Genomic DNA, 18,185 nt, shown 5'->3' with positions numbered 1-18,185 from the left:
CTGTGGTCCTTCCTTTGGCTAGAGACTCCCTGTGGCAAATTCCCTGAGATGAGACTTGGAAGGCTCCGTGGGCTTGTCCTCTTGCTCTTGTTCAGACTTCAGATGTGTGGTTACGAGAGTTCTGTTCATGTCTTATATTTAGATAGCAGAAGATTAAGTTGATTGTTTTGTAACTGGTTTAGGGAATATGGAATTGAACTATGAGGAGCCATAAGTTTTTTTTGTATTAAAAATTATTTCACACAGGTGTGGCAGCACATACACATATCTGTAGTCCTATCTACTGGGGAGGCTAAGGCAAGAGGATCACCTTATCCCATAAGTTTGAGACCAGGTTAGGCACATAGTGCTACTCTATTTCAATAAAAAAAAATCAAAGAAGTGGAACACCACATTACTGGACTTGAATGTTTGTAGAGGAACCTTGAGGTTGATAATGGTCCACATTCTATTTTTGCAGATTTGTACTATCAGATGATAGTTTATCATCCAAAAATTTCCAGGGAAATGAATAGTACATTAGTCACTTTTATTTTTTTCTCTGTGAGAAAATCAACCTAAAGGAAGAGAGATTTATTATCCCCACAGTATTAGAGGTTTCAGTCCATAGTTACCTGGCTTCATTGATTCTGAGGCAGAATGTCATATGATGACAGGGAACAGGCTGTGGAGCAAGTGACTCACCTCATGACAGACAAAAGGCAAGAGAGGGAGAAAGAGGGAGAGATGGGGGACAAGAGCAAGAGAGACAAGGGCCCCAAGACAAGATATAATCTTCAAAGACACATTCAAGTTACCTACTTCCTTCCTGTTTCCTAGTCCATTTCAGTTCCAAACTCCAATGAATGATGGAGTTTTAAGAGAAGAATCCAACATTTTATGTTATCTGCTTCCTATTCTGGGATGAATAAAACATACCTATTTTTCTATACCTCAGTAAATTTCTGGTACCATTGAGAGTGTTGTAATATGTTAATTCAGGGAATTACAGACAAGGGAATGGATTCCCCCTCCTTAAAAAGCTATTAGTATATATTCATTGTACAAAATATTGGGTTTTATTGTGACAATTTTATACATGCATATAATGTACTTTGATCATATCCACCCTTCCTGCTACTCTCTTTGATTTTTCCCTTAATTTTCCTTTTGTGGCAATACTGCAACTGAGGAAAGAGAAGTATTATTACAGTGAACATAAATAAAAAATGAGAATTTTCAGATGCAAGATGAATTGCAGAAACTTTGACCTCATATGAGTACACGTCCAGTTAATATATTTTCTCTTAGTAATTCCAAGTCTGATGTTAAGGGTTAATTGGAAACCACAGAAAGAAGAAGAGACAGGACTATTGAAGACTTAGACCTTGGAAGAATAAAGGTGTGTTCACTCTACCAGGTACAGAACTGTGACTAGTTGTTCTGACTGGGGAAAAGATGACACAGAATGGGAATTGGAAGATAGAAAGTACATATAACCATAATCCTTCAAGAAACAAGGAATGTTGTGTATTTTCTCTTTGCTTCTGGTGTATATGTGTATATTTGTATATGTTGACCATTTGCCTCCTCTCTCTTCTTATATTTATGATTTTATATATAAATTTTTATCTTTTAGGTAAGAGTATAGTCAATGAGTCTAACTGAATCTGAAGAGTAAATACTATAGCAGTGTAGTGTACAGTGACTGGGAGTGCTTATTTCCTTATGTTGGGGAACAGATGAGAACCTCTTCATTTGTCAGGTGGCTTTCTCATGATAGATTTGTTGTTTTACGAAAGTTCAAATGTTTGTAAAATGGTGTAACATGTATGCATACATAAAGTGTAAAGTCAAAGGTGTGGACAGAGTTCAGTATCATTTCATTTCATTTCTGCTCCAAACCCACTCCATGTTGGTCTTCTTTGTGTTATTGAAACTGGACCTTGTAAACACTTCTTTGCCATCTGACACAATGTGAGACTATTGGTAGAATGCACTGGAAGGGCCACTGCAAGGCAAGTGAATTCTGTTTCTTTTTTTCTTTCTTTTTGGTACCAGGGATTGAACTCAGGGATGCTTAACCACTGAGCCACATTTATAATCTTTTTTAAAAAATTTTTCTTTAGTTGTGAATGGACACAATGCCTTTATTTAATTTAGTTTATTTTTAATGTGGTGCTGAGTTTCAAATGCAGTGCCTCACACTTACTCCACCACTGAGCAACAACCCAAGCACCACCAACTCTTTTTAAATTTTGAGACACGATTTTGCTACATTGCTTAGGGCCTGGCTGAGTTGCTGAGACTCACTTTGAAATTGTGATACTCCTGATTCAGTCTCCTAAATGCTGGGATTACAGGCATGAACCATTTTACTTGCCTGTTTCTTCTTTTTGATGCACCTTCCAGTGGTGTGCAGAAGGCTTACTTTTTGGTCACATAGTAAGAAATGTCTGTATTGATATCTATCTGTATTTTTAGTCTCTACTTTAGGTTCCTGGAAAGTGGTTTCTCTCCATGGTCCCTGAAAACAGTTTCTGAAGTCCTTAGAATTTCCTGATGGAGGTGAAAGGAGAGTCTGTTGTTATTAATAACAAGCCCCTTTCAGTCATCTGAGTTTAAGTTAATAAGATAACTTTTAGAAAGTCCCTTTTAGAAAGTCACCTCAGGATGGGGGCAAGTTGCCAAAGGAGCAAATTTTATGAGTATAAAGTTGAAAGAGGGGAGAAAATATGACTGAAGGTTTAGTTAATTAATTTCCAGCAGTCGCTGATTTAATCAATCATAATTATACAGTGAAACCTCCATGGAAATATTAAAGGAACTTCTTAGTTGATAAACAACACTGTATCCATGTGTCTGGGTTGTGCCTCTCAAACTTCACCTTGAGGACAGATACTCCTGAACTCGAGACTTTTCTGAGCCTCACCTAATATACATGTTCATCTGGCTATTCACTGTGTCCTTTACAAGATCTTTTATAATAAATTGGTTAGTAAACACAGTTGTTTCTCTTGGTTTTGTGAACCTTTCTAGTAAATGGCTGTAAGATATCATCCATTCTGAGGATGGATCTTGGGAATGGAGGATGGGTCTTGGGAATGAGGTAGAAATTTAGAGTACTAAGGAAAAAAACTCTCTAAAGGAGAAATGTGCCTGTTGAGATGTAAAACAATAACTTGTGAACTACTCCTGACCTGGACAAAAAGCTTAAGGGTCAAAAAGAGAGAAAAATGTAAAAATGCACCAAATAATCCCATATAATGAGTTTTCTGGAATGCAGCCTAGCAGGAACAAGATTTCAATAGAAAGACAATTCTAACCTCATGAAGCTAGGGGCTAACATATGATTGGATCAATTGCCTGCTGAATCAGCTGAAAACAACATACCAGACCAGATTCCCTGAAGGGAAAACATCTTGCTCAATATTTCCCAATCTCCATAGAAGTCCTGTCCCTTTGGATCATATATTCTACCTTTGTACCCTAATAAAATAACCTTACCTTAATCTCTGGTTGTAGATGTATTTTTGCTCTTGAGATTGCTCACAATATTCTCTGAGTATTCCTATATCACTTTTCACTTTCTAATGATGCTCTTCCTCTCTTTGCTAAAGCCTAACACATGTTTCAGTTCTTTTCTGTGGTATGGGCAAGGGTCTGAAAGGTCTAAATAGAGATTTTCTTTGCCACTGAAGAAACTTCACTGGATCTCCTTACAGTGACAAGAACTTCAGAAACAGGTGGGTAACTTGAGGAGTCAACTTGTGATTGTCACTAAGTCTTGGGGAACATAACTTTAAAGACTGTGGAGTCCACTTAACCTGTGGGGTCTGCACTCATTTCTTAATTGAATTATAAGATACCCAGATATGTGCAGAGAGTTGGAGAATAACTTGGTGTGGAAAACTCCAAACATTTGGTGTCAGAAGTATTCTGGAGGGTATTATGAAAGAGGACACCTTGGTTAGTTGGAGCATTACAGATCCCTTTCAACCTTCCAGTGGGCCAAAGTCCCATCTTCCCCAAGGAGCTCTGCACTTCAATCTCACTGGGGACCCTATCATACATTGCTTCCTTCCTTTGCTACTCTGCTTCATCCCAAGAGTTAGTATCTGCTCGCTATATATGCCATTTCTGCATTCTTTGGAGCCTTCCTTTACTTCTTTTAGTAATAAACCACTTTTTACTGGTTAATTCTTTTTCTTTTTCTTTTTTTCAGTGATAGAGAATAAACCCAGGGCCTCAGTCATGAATAAGTCTATTTTAAGTTTTCCTTGTTCAAATGATTTATGTGGTTTCTGGACTTTTATAGAAGTATCTAAACCACAAAAATTTAATATCTGTTAAAGGAGGGTGCTGAATTGCTCACAGTATGTCAGAAAGTGTAATTGAGGCATTAATCAATTTGGTAAAATGGTTATTTCCAACAATAACATTATAAACATTATGATATTTTGTGGATTTTAAGTATTTTCTATACGTAAATATTTTGTCAGTTTGATGGAAAGAGTGTCAATAACAGAGGAGGAAGGAAAGGAGAAGGAGGAGAATGGAGGCAGTAGTGTTCGTCTCCTCCCTCCACAATTGTTGCATCCTCATCTCCCTTTCAGTCTACTTCAGAATTATATTGTCTGATTTAGAATGTGATGACATTAATGCTAGATCGTGTTGCTCAGAATTTCTTGGACTTACCATTGTCACTATACTTTGCTTGTTTTGTTGCACTGCTTCATCTTCCCTCTCAACTTACCTGTTGCTAGTTGGAATATAGATTGGTTTATTATGGTATAAAGTGGCAACATGAGGGTGTTTGATCCAACTGAAATGCAAAATTGAGGTCAACTGAAGTCACTCATGAAAGAAGCCATGATCAACCTGTTTCCACTTGCTTCATTTCATTATGTATCTTTATAATATGATTTTAGCTGTGATAAATGACTGAAGCCAGAGAAATTGTGGTTGGAGTTAATATACACTACAGTGACATATAATCAACCCAAACTGAGTCATAGGACATACACAGTTTAAACAGATCAATTTCAAGCAAGAAATTAGATGACACGATCAAAAGCCTATTAACCTAGAATCCTGAGGCCAGACGAATTCACAGCTGAATTATACAAGACCTACAAGGAAGAATTAATACCAAATACTCCTCAAGTTATTCCATGAAATAGAATAGGAAGTAGCTCTTCTGAAGATATTCTACAAAGTTAGTATCATCCTGATATAAAAGCAAGCAGAGACACATCAAGGAAAGAAAATATCAGACCAATATCCCTGATGGATATTGGTGCAAAAATTTCCAATGAAATTCTGCCAAATTGCATTCAAAGGCATACTAAACAAGTAATGTGCCATGATCAAGTGGGGTTCTTTCTAGGGATGCAAATTTGGTTCAACATATGGAAATCAATAAATATAATTTATCATATCAATAGACTTAAAGATCAGAATCATACAATTATATCAATTTATACAGAGAAAGCATTGAATAAAATTCAGGACACTTTCATGTTCAAAACACTAGAAAAACTTGGAATAGTAGGAACATATCTCAACATTGTAAAAGCTATCTATGCTAAACTCAAGGCCAACATCATTCTAAATGACAAAAATTGGAAGCATTTCCCCTAAAAACTGGAACAAGACAGGGATGCCCTCTTTCAACACTTCTATTCAATATAGTTCTTGAAAAACTCTGCCCAGAGCAATTAGATAAGTGAAAGGAATTAAAAGGATACAAATAGATTAAAATAATACAAATAGAAAAAGAAAAACTCAGATTATTATTTGTTGGTGACATGATTCTATACTTAGAGGATCCAAAAAACTCCACCAGAAAACTTGTGGAATTACTTAATGAAGTCATCAAAATAGCAGGATATAAATTCAATACCCATAAATCAAATGCATTTCTATACATCAGTGATGAATCCTCTGAAAGAAAAATTGAGAAAACTACTCTATTCACAATGGTCTAAAAAGTATATATATAAAATCCTTGGGAATCAACTTATCAAAATAGGTGAAAGACCTCTACAATGAAAAGTACAGAATATTAAAAAAAGAAATTGAAGAAGACCTTAGAAGATGGAAAGATCTCTCATGTTTTTGGATAGGAAAAATTAATACTGTCAAATGTACACTACCCAAAGCACTATACAGATTCAATGCAATTCTGATCAAAATCCCAATGGAATTCCTCATAGAAATAGAAAAAGCAATCATGAAATTTATTCGGAAAAATAAGAGATCCATAATAGCCAAAGCAATCCTTATCAAGAAGAATGAAGCAGGAGGCATCACAATACCAGACCTTACACTATACTACAAAGCTAATAGTAACAAAAACAGCATGGTATTGTCACCCATATAGATATGTACATCAATGGTAGAGAATAGATGACACAGAGACAAACCCAGATAGATACAGTTTTCTCTTACTAGACAATGGCACCAAAAACATACATTGAAGAAAAGATAGCCTCTTCAACAAATGTTGCTGGGAGAACTAGAAATTCATATGCAGTGAAATGAAAATAAACCCTTATCTCTCTCAATGCACAAAACTCAAATCAAAGTGGATCAAGGACGTAAGAATTAGTTCAGTAACCCTGCACCTATTAGAGGAAAAGTAGCCCCAAATTTTCATCAGGTTGGATTAGACCCCTACTTACTTAACAAGACTCCTAAAGCACAAGAAATAAAATCAAGAATTAATAAATGGGAAGGACTCAAACTAAAAAATTTCTTCTCAGCAAAAGAAACAATGAGGTAAATAGAGCCTTCATTTTTGGAGCAAATTTTTACCATACACATGTCAGATAGAGTACTAATCTCCAGGATTTATAAAGAACTCAAAAACTTAACACCAATAAACCAAACAATCCAGTCAACAAATAGGCTAAGGTGTTGAATGGACACTTTTCAGAGGAAGATATACATTCAATCAAAAAATATATAAATAATGTTCAACATCTCTAGTAATTAGAGAAATGCAAATTAAAACTACTCTAAGATTTCATCTCATGCCACTCAGAATGGCAGTTATCAAGAGGTAGATAACAATAAATGTTGATGAGGATGAGGGGGAAAAGACACACTCATATATTGCTGGTGGGACTGAAAATTGATGCAACCACAATTCACAATAGCTTAACTGTGGAATCAACCTAGATGACCTTTGTTGGGGTTTAAGTGTGCAGAGTTTAGCTCCCTCAGCCTGACACTTTGCAAAGAGCTGTGGCTGTGATTTAGGTCAGCTGAGGCAAGCCTCAGCTAGGAGGAGGAAAAGTTCTCTTCCCCTTATCACAATTCACAAGTTCTGCATGGTTTGGCCAAGAGGAAGAAGCTTCCTGCATACTGGACCTGGGAACAGTACATTCTAAAGAAGCAAATACATCCTCAGGGGATTAGATAATGTCTACAAAGAACTTTGGGAGGGTACTTATCAAAAAGAACAGGAACAATTTGAATTTAGCTCTGTGTACCCGCTGAGGCATGATATTTGGGCTATGTGGGTGAAGTGTTACTGAAGAATTGCTTGCTTTGTTAGAAGAAGAATATAAAAGGAACATGCAAATAAACCTCAGCATGCAGTTGCAATTGCTGCCTTGGCTCTGCATCACCTGTGTCCCGGTGATTTCGTGACCCTTACCCAGGAACCCGAACGCACTAGACGTTCACAACCTTCAGTGGATGAATGGATTAAAAAAAACCTGTTTCATATGGAATTTTACTCAGCAATAAAAGAGAATAACATCATGACATTTTCAGGTGAATGGATGGCATTGGAGAAGATAATGCTAAGTGATATTAGCCAATCCCCCACAAAACAAATGCCAAATGTTTTCCCTGATATAAGGAGGCTGACTCATAATGGGGTAGGGAGGGGGAAGCATGGGAGGAATAGATAGGGAAGAGGGAAGGGAGGGAAAGGGAAGAGGCAGAGGATTAGCAAGGATGGTAGAATGTGATGGACATCATTATCCAAAGTACATGTATAAAGACACGAATTGGGTATCAACCTACTTTATAAACAGAGATACGAAAAAAATTGTGTATATATGTGTAATAAGAATTGTAATTCAAAAAAATACCAAAGTACATGTATAAAGACATAAATTGGTGTGAACATACTTTATATACAAAGATATGAAGAACTATGTTCTATATGTGTAATAAGAATTGTAATGCATTCCACTGTTATGTATTTAAAAAAATAAAATCAATTAAATAAAAAAAACAAATTGGTGCAACAAATATGGAAAGCAGTATGGAGATTTCTTGGAAAACTTGGAATGGAACCATGATTTGACCCACTCCTTTGTCTATATCCAAAGGACATAGTAACACAGCCACATCAATGTTCATAGCAGCTCAATTCACAATAGCTCAACTGTGGAAGCAACCTAGATGCCCTCCAATAGATGAATGGATGAATAAACTGTGGTACATATACACAATGGAATATTACTCAGCATTAGAAGAGAATAAAATCATGGCATTTGCAGGTAAATGGATGGAGTTGTAGAATATCATGCTAAGCGAAGTAAGCCAATCCTCAAAATCCAAAGGCTGAATGTTCTCTTTGCTAAGTGGATGCTGATCCAAAATGGGGAGGGAGAGGCATGGGGAAAATGGAGGAAAATTGATTTGGGAAAAGGGGAGGGAGAGTGGACAGGGGCCATGGGGGCAGGAAAGCTGGTGAAATGAGATGGACATCATTACCCTAGGTACATGTAAGACTGCACATAGGGTGTGAGGCTACTTGGTGTACAACCAGAGAAATGAACATTTGTGCTGCAATGTGTATAATTAACAAAAATGAATTTTGCTGTCATATATACTTAATCTGAAAAAAAACATTACAGTGAACAGTTGAGGAGCCAGTGACTATTTACATCATCCTGAGAACCATGACCATAGCAGTATATAATTTTGTATTTGAACAAGATAGTATTTTTACCATATAAAGAATTTAAAAATCAATGGGATATTACTTGTCATATACTTTTTTCCATTTACCCTGTAAATTTATGGGCTATATTATTTTTGAAGGAGCTACAGGAATACTTCTTTTGAAACAGAAAAGATGGTAAGCAGATAACATAATTTTATCCATACAAAATAGGAGTATATCTTTTTAAAAAGTGGAGCAGCTTCCTAATTACAGAGAGTGCTTAACATTCTCACTATTGGTAAAGTTTGTTAAATTGTTTTGATTTATAAGTTACCTGGGTATACATATTGCAATCAGTATATCTTGGAAAGTTATGCTGATCAAGGTTGTAAAAGGCTTTTATGAGCTTTTTAATTTTGTTTAAAGGGAAATGTTTGATTATACAGAAGGAATACTTTTTTTCCTGGCTATATTTATCACATCCAAATCCATAATGTAGATCTTTGAAATCCTACTCTCTTTGATTTACAGCAGAGCTCACTTCTCCAAAAGGTTTTGATGCTTCTCTACAGACTCAGGTTCTGCAAAGCCCTCCAGATTTCATAAGAGAGCGTGAACTTAACCCCACAGGCCAGCTCCACTTCACTGTCCACATAGATTGGCTGCTGTAGGTCCTTGTTTGAGCAGTTCTACTCAGTCTCTGCTTGTTTCTGTCATGGTTTATTCCTATCTTAGTCCTACCTCAATATTATTTAAGGTATCCATTCTTTATGTTGTCAAGGAAAATTATTTAAAACATAATAACAAACAATAAATAACAAATAAATAAACAAACATAATAACATTCGGTTTTATGTCCTTTCAGTATCATACTAGACATTAATAGGCTAATACAAAGATTATGTATTACTTGTGATATATGTATGTGTGTGTTTGTGTTTGTACATATACTTTCTTTATCTATCCATCCTCCCATGAACACGTAGGTTGATTCCATATCTTGGCAATTGTGAATAGTATCACAATGAACATGGGAGTTCAGATATCTCTTTGCCACACTGATTTCCTTTCCTTTAGATATATTACTAGTCATGGGATTGGTAGACCATAGCATCTTTGATTTAAATTGTATTTCTTGTTGCACAATAAACATCCTATTCCTTAAAATACTCTGTGAATCAGCCTAGATTAATACCAATTCTAATACTGATTAATTAATTAAATAATTTCTTTGATTTCTATACTTGTCCCAGAATCTTATTTATTTATTTACTATTTTAGTATCAGAAATGATTTATAAAAAATTTCTTGCCCCTAACTGGTGTAGTATGTGATACAGAACTATCATTCATTAAAACTGGAGGGAGTTTTGTTTGAATGTTTTTATACTTCATCACAGAGTCCTTGGCTAATATTTTCTTTGCCTCATTCTCTTTATGGACCTTTGCTTGTTGTCCATCACCTTTTCCAAGCACCTTTGTGACTCTGCCTCAGTGAGGAGGACATCTAATGGGAAGCAGAGTTCTTTACCAGAGGGAGAGGGACTCTCAGAAAGGCCAAGGGATGTTTTGGAGAGTTAGTTTCTGTTCTCAAGAGTCATTCTCGCGAAATGGCTTTTGTTTTCCTACTTTGGTACCTCCTGTGTGTCCTCCCACCACACAAAGCTCTGGAAAAACATCAGAGTCTCTTGGGTGAAGTCCAGACTAGACATCTGATCATTAGTTTTGAGGGAGTTTATTAATCTTTTACTTTCACTGAGTCCTTTATTTTTTCCTTTTTTTCTTTCCTCTATTGTTCCTTTTTAAAATTGATTTTATTTTTAATACATGACAGTGGAATGCATTGCAATTCTTATTATAAAGTGTGTTTATGCCAATTCATGTCTTATATATGTACTTTGTTTTATTGTGTTAGAATTCTTATTACATATATATAGAAAATTTTTCATACCTCTGTTTATATATAAAGAATGTTGACACCCAATTTGAGTCTTCATACATGTACTTTGGATAATAATGTCCACCACATTCCACCATCCTTGCTAATCCTCTTCCCCCTCCCTTTCTCTCCCACCCCTCTGCCCTGTCTATAATGCATCTATTGCTCCCATGTTCCCCCTCCTTACCCCACTATGAGTCAGCCTCCTTATATCAGAGAAAACATTCAGCATTTGTTTTTTTGGGGGGTATTAGCTAACATCACTTAGCATTATCTTCTCCAATGCCATCCATTTACCTGCAAATGCCATGATTTTATTCTCTTTTAATGCTGAGTAATATTCCATTATGCATATATGCCACATTTTTTTATTCATTCCTCCACTGAAGGGCATCTAGGTTGGCTGCACATTTTAGATATTGTGAATTGTGCTGCTATATACATTGATGTGGCTGTGTCCCTGTAGTATGCTATTTTTAAGTCTTTTGGGTATAGACAGAGGAGAGGCACAGCTGGGTCAAATGATGGTTCCATCCCAGATTTCCAAGGAGTCTCCATACTGCTTTCCATATTGGCTGCACCAATTTGCAGACCCACCAGCAATGTATGAAAGTACAATTCTCCCCCACATCCTTGCCAACACTTATTGTTGTTTCCTCTACTGTTCTACATTGACTAGCCACATGGCCTTACCAGTAGGGTCGGAGGGATGCTGTAATAATCCTAAGATGATCAAGACTATTATCCATGTCCATCATTCTCTACAGTACCAGCAGGATACTTTAACAAAGCTTCTCTGACCTGAGCACCACGAGGAAGGGCACAGAGCCCACCTGTTCCTTTATCAACTTACCTCTGAAGGAGCAAGGGCAGCGGAAATTTAGGTCCCTGGTCCGCTTATTCTTATTCCCCCTGGAGATTGCTTCTTTGACCTGGGCTTTGGCATTTCGTCCTGGTCCACACCAGGAAGTGTTACAAAGGATAATCTGACTGGACTCAATGTTGAGTGTATTGTGGGGATTTTGCTTGCTCTATTAAGTGGTGTGTCATTTTTCTGAGGGACGACAGGGATGGGATCTCTCTGGTCTTAGTACCAGGAAACATGGAGTAGTACCATGCTATTATCATTTGAGTTTCAAATATCCCAATATTTAAATATTTTTCCTGAGCTCTAGTTTCCCTCTGCAGGTTCCAGTGGTGTCTCCTCCCCTCTCCTACTTCAGGACTTGAGGTGGTATCCCTATCTAGTTTTGCTGGGGTAGGACGTGGCTCATCACCCCTGGCTGGTTTCTTTTACTCTGCCCATGCTTTGATCCAACATGGCGGCAGGCATGGAGGTATCAAGTCTCTGACCTCTTCAGCTGCATGGGCATAGGGAGTCTTAAACTGTCTAAAAGCTGTTTGCTCAGGATCAATAGGCAATGCTGAGCTAACGTGGATCTGGGGTGAATAGTCTGTGCCTCTCAGAATACACACCAAGCCTGGAGTGGCCAAATTCAGGCTCCCGTTTGCCTGTGTCTCGCAGCCAAACTGCTGTGACTCAGCGCTAAATGATTCCGTTGAAACAATTTGTCAGCCCTTCTGAACCTGCAGAGGTTAATACCAACCGAGCCTTCATAGGTAGTGGCTACAGGATTGAGACAGGGCTTGGGAGAGCCAGTTAGGACCCACCAGTTGCTTCAGTCACCCGGCAAAGGGAATGAACTGCTGCCATTCGCATGGGATACCACCATGGCAAAGAACTGACATCACCAGAATGCGGCGGAGGAGATAACTTCATTGAAACCAGCGGTGGCAGGTGTGTAACCCCCTAGCCCACCCCTCTCTACACAGCGGGGAAACCTCAAGGGCCCCTCCAAGCTCTCTCATGAGCATGATAGTCAGACCGAGGAATTCAGGAGCGGCACGGGACCCGAGGCACGGGACCCCCAGCTACCGCTCCCACCAGCACTGACAACTGAGGTCTCTTGCACCAGATACCGGGGACGTGGGTACCGGAGGGCAAGCAAAATACGCTGAGGGTTCTCAGCCCCAAGATCCACAACCTTAGGGTCTGAGGGAATGGCAAGCAGGGAGAGGGTGCCCAGTCGTTAAGAAAATATGGCTCCCGGGAACAGACCTGGCGTGTAGCCAGTATTGTGGTGAGCGTCACCTGTGAGTGGGGCCTGACTGGAGGAAAAGTGGGGAAGTGACTAGACACAAGAAAAGGCCCCAGGCACTCAGGATTGGAGACCTGCCCAGTCAGGGAGGAGGAGCTGCTGCACAGTGATTGGTTCCCATATATTGAGAGGAGAAGCTTGGCCCGGTGGGCACAGCTCCACCTACTGGAAGAGAAGTTAATAGAACTCTAAGACTGCAATTTAAAATTTTTTTAATTTTTTTTAATTTTTATTTTTTAAAAACTTTAAAAATATTTTTAAATTATTTCTTTATTTTTTATTTTTATTTTTTGATTATTTTTAAAATTTTTTCTTTTTTTCTTTTCTATTTTTTATTTTGTCTTTTCATTTCTTTTCAATTTCCTTATTCCCCTTTCCTTGAATTCTACCTGTTTACTCTCATTCTCTTTAGTGACTACTTCCCTTCCATTCTAATAACTTTCCTCCCAAGCATCACAACGCTGTTTATGTGTAATTTACTAAATATGTATAGGTCAATGTTCTGAGGCATTATATAGTGCTACCAAGTCCCTAGCTTCCCCCCAATACTCCAGACCATTCTCCTGTTAATATCCCTCTTCAGTAGAGCAACCTTCCAAGGTTTCCAAGAGATACCAGTCTCAATACCATCACATCATTCAACCTAAATATAAGTCCCAAGACCAAACTGCAGACCTCTATATGCCATCAAAATCCATACACAGTTTAGGAAACGAATGAATCTGTATTAAAGTGCAACAAAACTCATCATCTCTAGTCATAGTCTCCCAGCATAAAAGAGAGACCCCAGAGACACACAAAACCAAATAAATGTATAGGAGTAAACAGTAACTCAGCAGTCAAACAGAACAAGAAGTAACATGAGCAGCATGAAAAAGCAAAGAAGAAAAGGAGTACAAACAATGCAGGACAGCCTAAATATTCAGGAGGACCTAGAGGCATCAGAAAAATGGTCAAATAAAGAACTCAAGGAATAGACAGATGGAATGGAATCTTAAAGAGGATATGAGACAGCAAATTCAAACAATGAAAGAACACATTGAAAATGAATTACATAAACAGATAAAAGAAGCAAATAAGCATCTTTATCAGGAGATAGAGATTATAAAAAAATCAAACAATAATTCTAGAAATGAAGGAAACTATAAACCAAATTAAAAACTCAAATGAGAGTATCACTAACAGTGGAGCAAGTAGAAGCCAGATGTCAGATAATGAAGACAAAATATATCATCTTGAAAGGAGTCTAGCCAACTCAGAAAGGCTGGTAAAAAACCACGAGAAAAACATCCAAGAGATATGGGATAACATAAAAAAACCAAACTTAAGAGTCATAACATAACATAAGGTCATAACATAACATAACATAAGGAATAACAGGAACTTACCTCAACAGTGTAAAAGCTATGTATGCTAAGCCTCAGGCTAGCATCATTCTGAATGGAGAATAATTGAAGGCATTCCCTCTAACATCTGGAACAAGACAGGGATGCCCTCTATCACCACTTCTATTCAATATAGTCCTCAAAACACTGGCCAGAGCAATTAGACAGATGAAAGAAATTAAAGGCATAAAAATAGGAAAAGAAGAAATTAAATTATAATTATTTGTGGATGACATGATTCTATACTTATAAGACCCAAAAGGGTCTAGAAAGAAACTACTAGAACTAGTAAATGAATTCAGCAAAGTGGCAGGATATAAAATCAACACACATAAATCAAAGCATTCCTGTATATCAGTGACAAAACTTCTGAAATTGAAATGAGGAAAAACACCCCATTCACAATATCCTCAAAAAAAAAATACTTGGGAATCAACCTAACAAAAGAGGTGAAAGATTTATACAATGAAGACTACAGAACCCTAAAGAGAGAAATAGAAGAAGATCTTAGAAGCTGGAAAAAATACCCTGTTCATGGATAGGCAGAACTAACATCATCAAAATGGCGATATTACCAAAAGTTCTCTATAGGTTTAATGCAATGCCAATCAAAATCCCAATGGCATTTCTTGTAGAAATAGAGAAAGCGATCATGAAATTCATAGGGAAAAATAAAAGACCCAGAATAGCAAAAGCAATTCTAAGCAGGAAGTGTGAATCAGGCAGTATAGCGACAGATTTCAAACTATACTACAGAGCAATAGCATGGTACTGGTACCAAAACAGGCAGGTGGACCAATGGTACAGAATAGAGGACACAGAGACTAATTCACAAAGTTACAACTATCTTATATTTGATAAAGGGGCCAAAAGCATGCAATGGAGGAAGGGTAGCATCTTCAACAAATGGTGCTGGGAAAACTGGAAATCCATATGCAAAAAAATGAAACTGAATCTCCTTCTCTCACCATGCACAAAAGTTAACTCAAAATGGATCAAGGAGCTTGATATCAAATCAGAGATGCTGCATCTGATAGAAGAAAAATTTGGCTCCGATCTACATATTGTGGGGTCGGGCTCCAAATTCCTTAATAGGACACCCATAGCACAAGAGTTAATAACAAGAATCAACAAATGGGACTTACTTAAACTGAAAAGTTTTTTTCTCAGCAAGAGAAACAATAAGAGAGGTAAATAGGGAGCCTACATCATGGGAACAAATTTTTACTCCTTACACTTCAGATAGAGCCCTAATATCCAGAGTATACAAAGAACTAAAAAAATTAAACAATAAGAAAACAAATAACCCAATCAACAAATGGGCCAAAGACCTGAACAGACACTTCTCAGAGGAGGACATACAATCAATCAACAAGTACATGAAAAAATGTTCACCATCTTTAGCAGTCAGAGAAATGCAAATCAAAACCACCCTAAGATACCATCTCACTCCAGTAAGATTGGCAGCCATTAGGAAGTCAAACAACAAGTGCTGGCGAGGATGTGGGGAAAAGGGTACACTTGTACATTGCTGGTGGGACTGCAGATTGGTGCGGCCAGTTTGGAAAGCAGTATGGAGATTCCTTGGAAAGCTGGGAATGGAACCACCATTTGACCCAGCTATTCCCCTTCTTGGACTATTCCCTAAAGACCTTAAAAGAGCATACTATAGGGATACTGCTACAATGATGTTCATAGCAGCACAATTCACAATAGCTAGACTCTGGAACCAACCTAGATGCCCTTCAATAGATGAATGGATAAAAAAAATGTGGCATTTATATGCAATGGAGTATTACTCTGCACTAAAAAATGACAAAATCATGGAATTTGCAGGGAAATGGATGGCACTAGAGCAGATTATGCTAAGTGAAGCTAGCCAATCCCTAAAAAGCAAATGCCAAATGTCATCTTTGATATAAAGAGCGCATCTAAGAATGGAATAGGGAGGAAGAGCATGAGAAGAAGATCACCACTAAACAGGGATGAGAGGGGGGAGGAAAAGAGAGACAGAAGGGAAATTGCATGGTAAAGGAAGGAGACCCTTATTGTTACACAAAATTACATGTAAGAGGAAGTGAGAGGAAAGGGGAGAAAAACAAGAGAGAGAAATGAATTACAGTAGATGGGGTAGAGAGAGAAGATGGGAGGGGAGGGGAGGGGAGGGGAGGGGAGGGGGGATAGTAGAGCATAGGAAATGCAGCAGAATACAACATACACTAGTATGGCAGTAGGTAAAAAAGTGGATGTGTAACTGATGTGGATCTGCAAAATGTATATGGGGTAAAAATGGGAGTTCATAATCCGCTTGAATCAAATGTATGAAATGATATGTCAAGAGCTTTGTAATGTTTTGAAAAACTAATAAAAAATATTTTTCCTCCCAGCTTGGTGCCAGTGGGAGGTGGTGGAGCCTTTAGGAGGTGGGGCCTAGCAAGAGGTCTTTAGGTCATTGTGGGTGTCCCCTCGAAGAAGATTTTAGGAACCTTTACTCGTAGTCTCTTTCACTTCTTGTCCATGAGATGAGAGGTTTTTTTTTCTTTACTTGAGACAACTTTTTTGGAACAACTCAGCAAAATAAAATTCCAGTTTATTACTGGACAACATTGAACTTTGTTTCACACATACATCAAACAAGCTAAAATAATAAAACAGCAACTTCATAGATAAAAAAAGAAAAGAAACGTTTTTATCTTTGGCCTTTTTAACCATCTCATATAAAACCAACTACTTATAGTGCAGCTAAAGTACATACACAAAAAAAGTCACTGGAGTGTTCGGAATAAGATTGTTTTCCTTTGTTGTTGTTGTCTTTGTTTTTACTTTTTTTTACAAATTTGGTTTTTTTTTCTCCTTTGAGATCATAATGAACATGGTCACATCACAAATAAAGTCAGGTGTGCTTAATCACTGAGGCACCTTCCCAACCCTTTTTATTTTTATTTTTATTTACAGAATCTTGCTCAGTAGCTTAGATCCTCACTAATTTGCTGAGTCTGGCATCCATTTTGTAATCCTCTTGTCTCAGTGTCCTGAGCTACTGGGTTTATATGTGTGTGCCACTGTGATCAGCTTTTTCTTTTTTTTAATGTTGAAAGTGAATGAATGCACTGATCTCTAATTTCCAGTTACACAGTTTACATGTGTGTATACCTGAGGAAGCACTCCAGATAGATTAAGATATAAAGACTTCTCTCACCCCAGGAGGCTCCCTGCTGTCTCTTTCTATCCTAACTACCTCCTCAGCCTGCCAGGGAGCTCCTCATATGACTTCTGTCACCACAGTTTCCATCTGTCTATTCTTTAACTTCATATATTTGGAATCCTATAGCATCTGGCATTTTATGTCTGGTTTCCTTCAATTCCTTCCACATTTTTTTTTTATTGTTGGTCGTTCAAAACAGTTCTGCACAGCCCCCACTCCCAATGGGGGTACCTGACTACCTCTCCAACGGGTCGCTGAGCCCCCTCCGGACCCGGGTGGCGACCCTGCTCCACCCCCACTCCAACCAGTGTGACGCGACTGCCTCGGTGTTACGTGTCCACCACGTTGGCAAGCTACCTGGCCTGTCTTGCCAGTGGGCCGCAGGTCTGCCTGCCCTGCTTGCTCATATGGCAGCTCTGTACCGCCGCTACTCCAAATGAGGTTACTTGGCTACCGCGCCGCGGGGTCACTAGTCCTATTCTAGGCATGGGCGGCTACTCTCTTCAGCCCCCGCTGCATTTGGGGTGTCATGATACCCCGCCGGCGGGTCACTTGGCCTGCTCTGGGCGCAGGTGGAAGCTCCACTCTGCCCCCACAGCACCCAGCAG

The 18,185-nt window shown here is 38.2% G+C and overlaps 1 pseudogene; it reads left to right on the top strand.

Annotated features, from left to right (window-relative positions):
• The first annotated feature begins 4,534 nt into the window (after positions 1-4,534).
• Positions 4,535-4,927, top strand: LOC101976016 (protein cornichon homolog 4-like; annotated as a pseudogene).
• Positions 4,928-18,185: the final 13,258 nt, after the last annotated feature.

Source organism: Ictidomys tridecemlineatus, chromosome 8 (assembly GCF_052094955.1).
Source record: "Ictidomys tridecemlineatus isolate mIctTri1 chromosome 8, mIctTri1.hap1, whole genome shotgun sequence".
In the NCBI taxonomy this organism is placed as follows: Eukaryota; Metazoa; Chordata; class Mammalia; order Rodentia; family Sciuridae; genus Ictidomys; species Ictidomys tridecemlineatus.
The sequence above is the reverse complement of the archived record's forward strand: the minus strand, read 5'-3'. Positions and strand labels throughout refer to the sequence as shown.